The following is a 9,489-nucleotide window of genomic DNA, read 5'->3' as shown; positions in this document are numbered from 1 at the left end:
TCCGGTGAAGAATGGACACCTGAATGTATAAGAAGAGACACCCTTTCTCTAGGAATTGGAAAGGACATCATTATGGGATGCCCCAGGGGTTCATGTGAAACCCTTTAAATATACATCTTGGGGAAAGAAGACTTTATCCTGACTGGATAGCCTAACCTGGAAAATACCTTCCAAGACAGAGAACAGTGAGGTCATACACAGAGGGTGTGAAACGCTTAGGAAAAGAGTAAAGGAAGCCCCAAGAAATGGAAACTGTTGAGTCCAGGGGAGTTTGAGAAGCCATAGGAGACTGAAATAGAGATTTATTCATATGTTGATGATATATGCATGATTTGGAGGAAGTCAGAGAGAAAGATGACTGATTTCTCAGCAAACACACTTTAAAATGCACATGTTCTAAACCTAACTTGCTATCTATAAATGCCAGCCATAGCCATGATTAACTAGTAGAGACGCAGAGGGTGGTAGGCATGGGTTCTTCCCACTCAGACACTGGGAGGCTTTCAGTCACTCCAAAATCCCCGCTGCCTAAATAGTTACAAGTTTGTAGCAGCAAATATACACAATATTACCAAATGTAACAGCTTTAAAAATCATCCATTTGGCCAAGGCTGGAGAATTCTGTTTGCACCGGTTTCTCTTTTTGGAAGAGATCAAAATGTTGCCTCTCACAGTCCTTTGACTGAAGGAGAAATCAGAGGAAACCTGGATGGTCCACAGCAAGTTAGCGTTTCCCACTGAAATAAACACATTCCTTTGACTCCCCTCCAGCCATGGAGCCCTGGCCAACATCTCACAATACAAAGCCGAGACTGACTTCCAGCAGGAACACAGCAACTGCTAATCCCCATTATCACACCCGACAGTGTCCACCACACCCCCATAAAGATGCATTTTCTAGTAACTAATAAAACTGGTCCTGAAGACAATAGCCTCGCGCTCATCCAAATACCCGTTGGGATATTACAAATTAACATCTTGTAAAGCAACCCAATTAAAAAGTATGCCCATACACACAGTCTCATCCACCAAAACATACATCTGCCTTTCCAAATATTATGCAACGCTGGATTCTAAATCGGTCTTAATTTCTAAAAAGCCTACAGGCACGGATATAAATTCTCAGTTCTTATGGCTGTGGCCGCCCTATGCACTCTTCCCAGTGGTGGACACAAACGTTAATGTACTTATTATTACTTAAGGACACAAAAATAAAGAAGGTGACATTTTTCTCTTTCCCCTTCTAAGGTTCTCCCCAGAGCTGCCAGATGAACGCCCACGCCACCTTCTCCCACCAAAGGTGGATCCGGCTAACAGGAGACTGGATCGTGACCATAGCGCGTCTGTGCCCAGCTCTGGGGAAAGCCTCATCTTAGCGAGTGGCCCTCGGCTAGTCCCGCAGATCGGCCAAGTACGCGGAGGCCGCGCGGTTTCACCATTAATGTTGCTGAAGGACAATAGCTCATCAAGCCCCACCGAAAGCCCCGGACCCGTCGCGGAGCCTGGGCTGGCGGGGGATGAGGCTGAGCGACTCCTCCTAGAGGTGGTTATGTGGAGAAGGAGCAATCCCTTCTCCCTCCTCCTCCTCCCCCCGCTACTATCTGCGGCCCAGAGAACTGCCGCTTGCCGCCATTGACACGCACAGATAGAACCCAAAGAAAGGCAAAGAGTCCTGCCCGGCACCGGCGCCGCGCGGGCCGAACCTGCGCCCGGGGAGGGGCGCGCAGAGGGCACCGGGCGCCCTGAGCAGGCGGCGCAGCACCAGGTGAGCCCGCCATGGCGATGGCATTATTGTTTAGGGTGCTCCGGGGTCTGGAAACAAAACGCGCCGCCGGGGCAGTGCAGGGGCCGGAGAGAACCACCTCTGCCTCTCCCCCGAGCCCCTGCGGGCGCACCCCCGATAGCCAACCCACCCCCTGCAAAAACAAATTCTTAAATCCAGCCGCCCAACTTGCTTCCTTGGGCGATAAAGAGGGGGCTACTAAAGAAGTGGTCAAATTCCTGCGGCCAGCGAGGGGCCGGGGGCGTCGAGGGTAGTGAGAGAAGGAGGAGGGATGCGGGGTTCAGCAGCGGGCCCCAGGCGAGGCTGGACCCGGAGGAAGCGGAGGGCTCCTGGGAATGCGGAGTTTCAGGCGCAGAAGCGGGAGGAGGGTGGCGCCTGGCCGCCGAGGGGCACGGGGCGATGGGTGGGGGACTGCGCAGGGCCCGAGGGAGCCCGGGGAGGGCCGCTCGGGGTCCTCTGAGGGTGCCCGGGCAGGGCGCCGGCGGCTCCAGGCTGACAATGGAGGGGGCGCGGAGCAGCCGGGCGGAGGGAAGGGACCCGAGTCCGGGGGCGGGCCGCGCCGGGGAAGGTCAGGCCGGGGACGCCGGGCGGCGGGGCGAGGGCTGGGGGTTGCTGTGCGGACGCCCGGGCGCCGCGGGCGGGCGTGCGCCCCGGGGCCGGCGCGGAAGAGGGCGCGGGGCCGGGCACTCCCCTTCGGTTCCCTTTCCGGGGCGCCCGGTGCCTATGCGCGCTGCGCTTTCACCGGGAAATGGCGGCCCCGCCGTGGCTCGCCTGGGCAGTCTGGCTCCCGCTTTGCGCGGGAAAAAATAATAATAATAAAAATAACGAAAAAGGGAATAAAAGTAAACTGGCTGCGGCGCAGGAAAGGGCTCTGCCGGGCACCGGACGCCGTGCGTATCACTCGCGGGGCGCGGCGGTTGGGGACCAGCCCTGCCTCCCCCGGCTCCCAGCCTGCCGCCCCGGCGCACCTCAGCCCCAAACCGGCCAGCCCCCCGATCGCCTGTGGGTGTCCTCCCCCGCCTTTCCTCGGGGGGGCGCCCTCAGTTCTTGCCCTCTTTGTTCCTTACAACAATGGCCAAAGGGGCATTGGTTCCTCAAGGGCCAAACGAGCGTCCTCCAGGAGTTTACCGTCGCCTGCAATGGACCACCGTGGGCCTGACTGAGGCCTGGTCCTTGCCAGGGTTTTTTGACAACGGCCCTGGATAAGTGAAGGGATGAAAGGGGCGAGAAGAAATGGGCTGAGAAACCGAAGTGCGGGGCCCTGAGTGTTTGAGGGGACGCGATGCGAACCGCGGCTCCGTTGCCCTGATTTTAAGGGCAGTTCCCCTATCACAGCAGCGCTGGGACTGAGGTGTCCGTCCAGCTTCTGTCCACCTCAGAGGAATTCAAAACAAGGGCCCAGTTCTAAGCCCCACAGATCCCAGGATCCCCTAGGGACGATCCATGCACCACGGCAAATGGTTTCCTCACTTTGCTCATTTGTGTTTGTTTTGAAATCCAATTGTCCCCTCACTGGGCTTCACAGTTGCTACTGAAACGGTTCAATAGGTGAGAGAAAAAGAAAACATTAAGAGGGAGAACATGTCTTCGTGTGTGTTGTTCTGAACCACACACTAAGCTACACATAATTCTCAATCCGTTTTAAAACACTTCTTATTTTCAGACTAAATGTTCAGAGCTCCAAGATTTGGAAGCATGCTGGTGATTTTTAGAATTGTTTTAGCCTAACATGACATATAAATAAACAGAGGCACTGCCCGGTGGATAAGTTTATCTCCCATCGCATAATTCACATCTTCATAACCCCTCTTTCCTGTAGCCAAATTTCCTTTTAAAACATGCCCAGTTCTCCTCTCCTCTAATTTTTCCTACCCTACCACAGTTACACCTCACCTGGATCCATTAATTGTCAGACTTTACACATGATTAGTGGTTTCCTCTATATCAAAACTCCACAAAAGAATTTACCTCCTTGAATCCAGAATGTCCTGAGGATTCTGACCCTACTCCCTCACCGTTCCATCTTCTGTCTGGTTCCCAGGATTTTTAAGGCGCCTCTGGTCTGCCGTTTCTCAGTGGGTAGGACACCCTGCTAGCTATTGTCTGAGACAACCACATCTGTTTTCACTGCCTCCTGCCAGCAGAACAGGAGGTGAGTCCCGTCTCAGGCAACTTTAAATGGAAGGTATCTGTAACTTGTTACCAGCGAGGGATGTGCAAACATTCAGCCAACTTTCCTAAGAATGTTTTTCAACCTTAAGAAATAACCTCCAAGTTAGATGCAGTCTTGGCAAATGGAAAGTATATTGCACAGAGATTAACAAAGAACTTGTGGTTAGAGATCATTCAACAAACACTTATTGAGCACCAGTTCTTTTGCTGTTTGTTTTGTTGTTTTGAGATAGGGGGTCTCGCTACATTGCTCAGACTGGTCTCGAAATCCTGGGTTCAAGGGGTCCTCCTGTCTCAGCCTCCTGAGTATACACCAATTCTTAAACACCTCTAGATAGGGAAAGAAATGAAATAAAATATAAGGAAGTCATTGGGCCCTTCTCTCATAAAGCTTACAACCCCCAGCCCAGGAGATAAAATATACATGCCGGTAAAACAAGGTAAAAAGTGATTTTGGCAAGCTAATGGGAAAACAGGTACTTTCATATACTGCTGACGTGTGTAAATTGATATAACCAATTGGGAGAGCAGTTTGGCACTATAAAATTAATAACGTGCACATTCTGTGACCCACCATTCCATTTCTCAGTATGTCACCCAAAGAAGCAGGCAGCCACAAGCTCAGCATGTATAAGGCTGTTCATTGCAATTTTGGTCATTCTGAAGTAGAAAACAGCCTAACAGCCATCAACAGGGAACGGCTAAATAAACTCTGGTGCATCTGTCTTCTGGAATATTATGCAGCAGTTCAAAAGAATGAAGCAGATCTATATATACTGAGACAGGAAAGATCACCAAGATATACTATTAATGAAAAAAGCAAATTGCAGAACAGTACATATTATATGGTACTATTGATATAAAAACAAAATAAAATTATAAATTTCTGTAAGTAAAAATGCATACAAAATGGACAGAAAAAGTGTAGAAGATGCCCACTAAGAGAGACAAGAACTAGAGGAATTGTCAAGAAGGGCTTTAGCCGTATCATTATTAATACCCATCCATAGCCTTGTTATAATATTTGAAGTTCTGTAATTTGTTTTTTTGTTTGTTTTGTTTTGTTTTGTTGAGATGAAGTCTCACTCTGTTGCCCAGGCTGGAGTGCATTGGCACAATCTCAGCTCACTGCAACCTCCATCTCCCAGGCTCAAGCAATCCTCCTGCCTCAGCCTCCCTAGTAGCTGATACTACAAGCTTGTGCCACCACGTCTGGCTTATTTTTTGTATTTTAGTAGAAATGGAGTTTCACCATGTTGCCAGGGTGGTCTCAAACTGCTGAGCTCAGGCAATCCGCCCACCTCAGCCTCCCAAAGTGCTGGGATTACAGGTGTGTGCCACTGTGCCCGGCCAAGTTGTGTAATTTGAATTAATGTATGCCTTGCTTGGATAACTAAATACAAGTAATAATTTTAAAGTGATTGATAATACGTAATTGATAATACGTAACGATATACACAAGAAAACTACAACAATTTATAAAGGGAAAAGAGGGTTTTGGACTTGAAGGGAGGGTGTTGGGCTAGGCTTTGTAGAGAACGTGGCAGGATTTGGATGCAGAAGGGTAAGGGAGCAAGGCAGGTGGAAGGAAGCTGGATGCAGATGCTGTGTTCCAGCTAGTCCTCGTTCTTCAACATGATTATGAGATTCCCTTGCAAGGCTGAGAGTCCTGGCCTGGTCTACCCTGCCAAGGTTCAGGTTGAAGGGTGAACTAAAAGAACCCTCACAATTTTTTTCATTGCAATTTAAGTCTGTGACTGTCTTAAATTCTATATATAGAAGAAAGAGAAAAACGAACCAGTAGAGAAGTATATGAGTTCCAATATGGTATTGGAAGATCATGTTTTTAAAAGGAATATACTGAAATCTTGAAGATAGAATTTTTTTCCCCAATATACACTGGGATGTATATTGGGAATTAGGTTGGAGTGAAAGATAAGTGTTTGGGAGGATAATTCATTTCCCCCAAAAAATCACAAAAGAGACCTTTTGAAACAAAATATTTAAGGCTGGTTTCATTTATTCATATACGTGTTAAAGGAATATTTATTGAATATCAACTGTGACCTAACACTATGCTAGGTGGCATCTGGGGGTAAAACATGCAACAGCGTGTCGGAATAAGAGCCCAGTTGCAGCAGTTGGGGTAAGGGAGCTGGTTCTAGTCTGGTCTCACAGGCCATGGACAAGTCATTCAATGAGCACGTTCCCTTCCAAGCCATTCCTTTCATTGTAGCTACATTTGGGGGGTGGGGGGGTGGGAGAATGCTAGATGATTGATTACTCAAGTCCCTTTCAGTCTTAGGTTATGATTTTGTGAAATCCTTTGATTTCCAACATTGCAATGACTATGAATTACCAGGCAGATGGAATTTGGAGACTACAGGATTAGACCGAGGGGATCTGACAGTGCCCAGCCTTGGGAAAAGCAAAACTATTTGCTGTCGTGAGGGTTCTCAGCAGATGATGTGGCTCTCAGGGTTTTCCTAGAGTTAAACTTTCATTATTACCCCTTTACACACACACAACCTCAATCACAGTAATAATTGTAGCAGTTGGTTTTGAAATAGAAGGACAAAGAGGCAGAAATATGCCCAAGAAAATGTCAGACTGCATTTCATGAAAATAGTTCTCTATAATGATTTCTTCTGTGGAAATAAATCACAGTAGTTAATGTTTATTAAATGTCTGCTACCTGCCAGGTACTCTTCAAGCACCCTACATGTATTAACTCATTTAATTCTGACAGCAGCCCTGTAAGTAGGTACTGTTACTACACCCATCTCAGGAAAAAGAAATAGGGGGGGTGGTGATGAAGAACATGCCCAAAGTCACCACACAAGGGACTCCAAGCCAGGCAGCCTGACCCCAAAGCCCTAAATCCTTATGCCCATGTGGTAAGAGCAAGGAGCTGCTAGCTTTCCAATGATTCTCAGATGATGCTCAGCTTAACATTTGTGTAGGCAAATTTTTATTTTCAAAACTTATTTGTCTCACTACTTTATCCGACTATGACAAATGAAAGAAAGAATATGAGACTGAGCCACAGAACTCTGTGCTTTAAACTGTCTTGTCACAAAGTATTAAATAAGATAAATTTGGTGGTTTCTCTGAAGCCCTTACTGTTCATTTATCCATCTCACCATCCATCATACTTTGCCCGATTTATTTGACTGGCATTGCCAATTTGGACTTGGAATGGAGTAAGTAATTCAAGTCAAAAATCTTATGCTTTGATAGAAATGTGTGTGGTAATATGCATAGACCACCAGTGTACAGACATTTACTCCAACTGACTCTGAGATGTCAGAAGGGTTAGATACACTGACCACGTTTTTTCACTCAAAGTTACAACACATGATCTGGCCAAAGATTTAGGGGTTGTTTCTGGATATGAAAGGCGGTCCTGATGATAAGAGTTTAGATGCCTAAATTTGGGATATTTCTATGACAACAGGATAAAAGCAGAACAAGATAAAATCAAACTTACCCTGGAACCCAGGCCCCGTGCTGTCTGGGCTGGCACTGCCAATGATATATATATACACACAGAATTTTGTAACTTGTATTTTGTGCTCCTGCCTTCGCTGCTCAATAAGACCATTAAAATTAAACAGTGGCGGTGGAGCACAAAGAGACAAACCCCAAGAGCTTATACAATATGCAACATAAATGTTTAGGTCAGGTGGTAATTCACTGGGTTGCTCATCCGAGTGGTAAACTTCCAAATTAAGCTTTCTTGCAGAATTTCAATGAAGTGGTCATTGACTTAAGTCCCCTGCCAACAACCCTATCACCACTAAACTGAATTTTCACCTCAGCTGTTCTGCAGTAAACAATGTAGATTATTGTTTTGGGGTGAAGAAAAAGCAGTCCTAGATATAAAATCAAGCAGATTTTTTCAGGTCCAGTTTTTCTTTTCTGTGGTTATCCTGGGTGAAGAAATAGCGACTTCAAAGGAAAGACGCTGTGAATGTGACTTACTTATCCTGGCTGCTCCATCGCTGTGAATGTAAGTGACAGGTGGGGCTCAGAGCAAGTCTATTTTGAGCATCTTACAGGTTGGAGAGGACCTCAGAAGTGAGCTGGTGCAAGGGCTCTTAGGTGGGGCTCCACAGAGCCCAGTGCCCCTTGGAGGCCCAAGGCAGGAAAGGTGGGGACCAAGCGTTGAAGTTCCCAGGCACTTGCCCACTCCACCCAGGACAGCTCCCCTTGTATCTTTTTTATATAGTAAAGCCTAATTTCTAGTTTTGCTTTTTTTTTTTTTTTTTTTTTTGAGACAGAGTCTCACTGTTGTCACCCAGACTGGAGTGCAGTGGCGTGGTCTTGGCTCACTGCAACCTCTGCCTCCTGGGTTCATGATTTTCCCGCCTCAGCATCCTAAGTAGCTGGGATTACAGACATGTGCCACCACGCCACCTGGCTAACTCTTGTATATTTAGTAGAGACAGGGTTTCACCATGTTGGCCAGGCTGGTCTCGAACTCCTGACCTCAAGTGATCCTCCCGCCTTGGCCTCCCAAAGTGCTGGGATTATAGGCGTGAGTCACCGCGCCTGGCCTCCTACAAATTTTTGTTAAAGCAAAAGGGGAGCCCTGAAAGGCCTACCGATTTGCCTATAGGCCACAGCTAGGCACAGCCGAACTAGAGGCTCCCTCCCCGTGGTCCACTGTGCCTTCCATTCTACCACCTTGATGCCCCCTTGAGCTTTGGCAGGTCTCACCTGCAGAGAGGATGGTGTGGTGTGGCCAGTGGCAGGTTACCCCCACAGAGAGGATCATGTGGTGTGGCCAGTGGCAGGTTACCCCCACAGAGGGGATGGTGTGGTGTGGCCAGTTTCACCCACAGAGAGGATAGTGTGGTGTGACCAGTGGCAGGTTACCTCCACAGAAAGGATCATGTGGTGTGGCCAGTGGCAGGTTACCCCCACAGAGGGGATGGTGTGGTGTGGCCAGTGGTAGCCCTTAGCTGAAGCAGCTGATACACCATGCTGGGGCCCAGGAGCTACAGGGTACCCATACATACATAACCAGGGAGCAACACTGCCTGTCAACAGCACAGAACGTAGAACTGCAGCAAAAGACCCAAGCCACTTTTCCCCACAGTGCAGCCACTGCCTGAGGACTGACAGCAAGGCCAGGTGTGGTGGTTCACGACGGTAATCCCAGCAGTTTGGGAGGCTGAGGCGGGCAGAGCACTTGAGGTCAGGAGTTGGAGACCAGCCTGGCCAACCTGGTGAAACCCCATCTCTACTAAAAATACAAAAATTAGTGGGGCACAGTGGTGGGCGCCTGTAAACCCAGCTACTTGGGAGGCTGAGGCAGGAGACTCGCTTGAACCAGGGAGGCAGAGGTTGCAGTGAACCAAGATCACACCACTACACTCCAGCCTGGGTGACAGAGCCAGACTCTCTCTAAAAAAAAAAAAAAAAAAAAGAAAGAAAGAAAGAAAAAAGGACAGACAGCAAGAAAAACTGGGTAGGGAGGTGCAGGCAGAGGAAGGGATGGAGGAAGAGGGGTTCCAGAGCAGTCTGTT

General features: G+C 48.2%; 1 protein-coding gene across 1 annotated transcript in view; it reads left to right on the top strand.

Moving 5' to 3' along the window:
* The first annotated feature begins 476 nt into the window (after positions 1–476).
* LOC126962516 (core histone macro-H2A.2) overlaps positions 477–9,489 on the top strand; it is a 61,006-nt gene continuing 51,993 nt past the window's right edge. Inside the window, exon 1 of the mRNA XM_050803642.1 lies at positions 477–1,765. The gene's annotated coding sequence lies outside the window, so the exon portion shown is untranslated. The remainder of the gene's footprint in view (positions 1,766–9,489) is intronic.

This window comes from Macaca thibetana, chromosome 9 (assembly GCF_024542745.1).
Source record: "Macaca thibetana thibetana isolate TM-01 chromosome 9, ASM2454274v1, whole genome shotgun sequence".
NCBI lineage: Eukaryota > Metazoa > Chordata > Mammalia > Primates > Cercopithecidae > Macaca > Macaca thibetana.
Note: the sequence above shows the minus strand (reverse complement) of the source record. Positions and strands in the feature narration are given on the sequence as shown.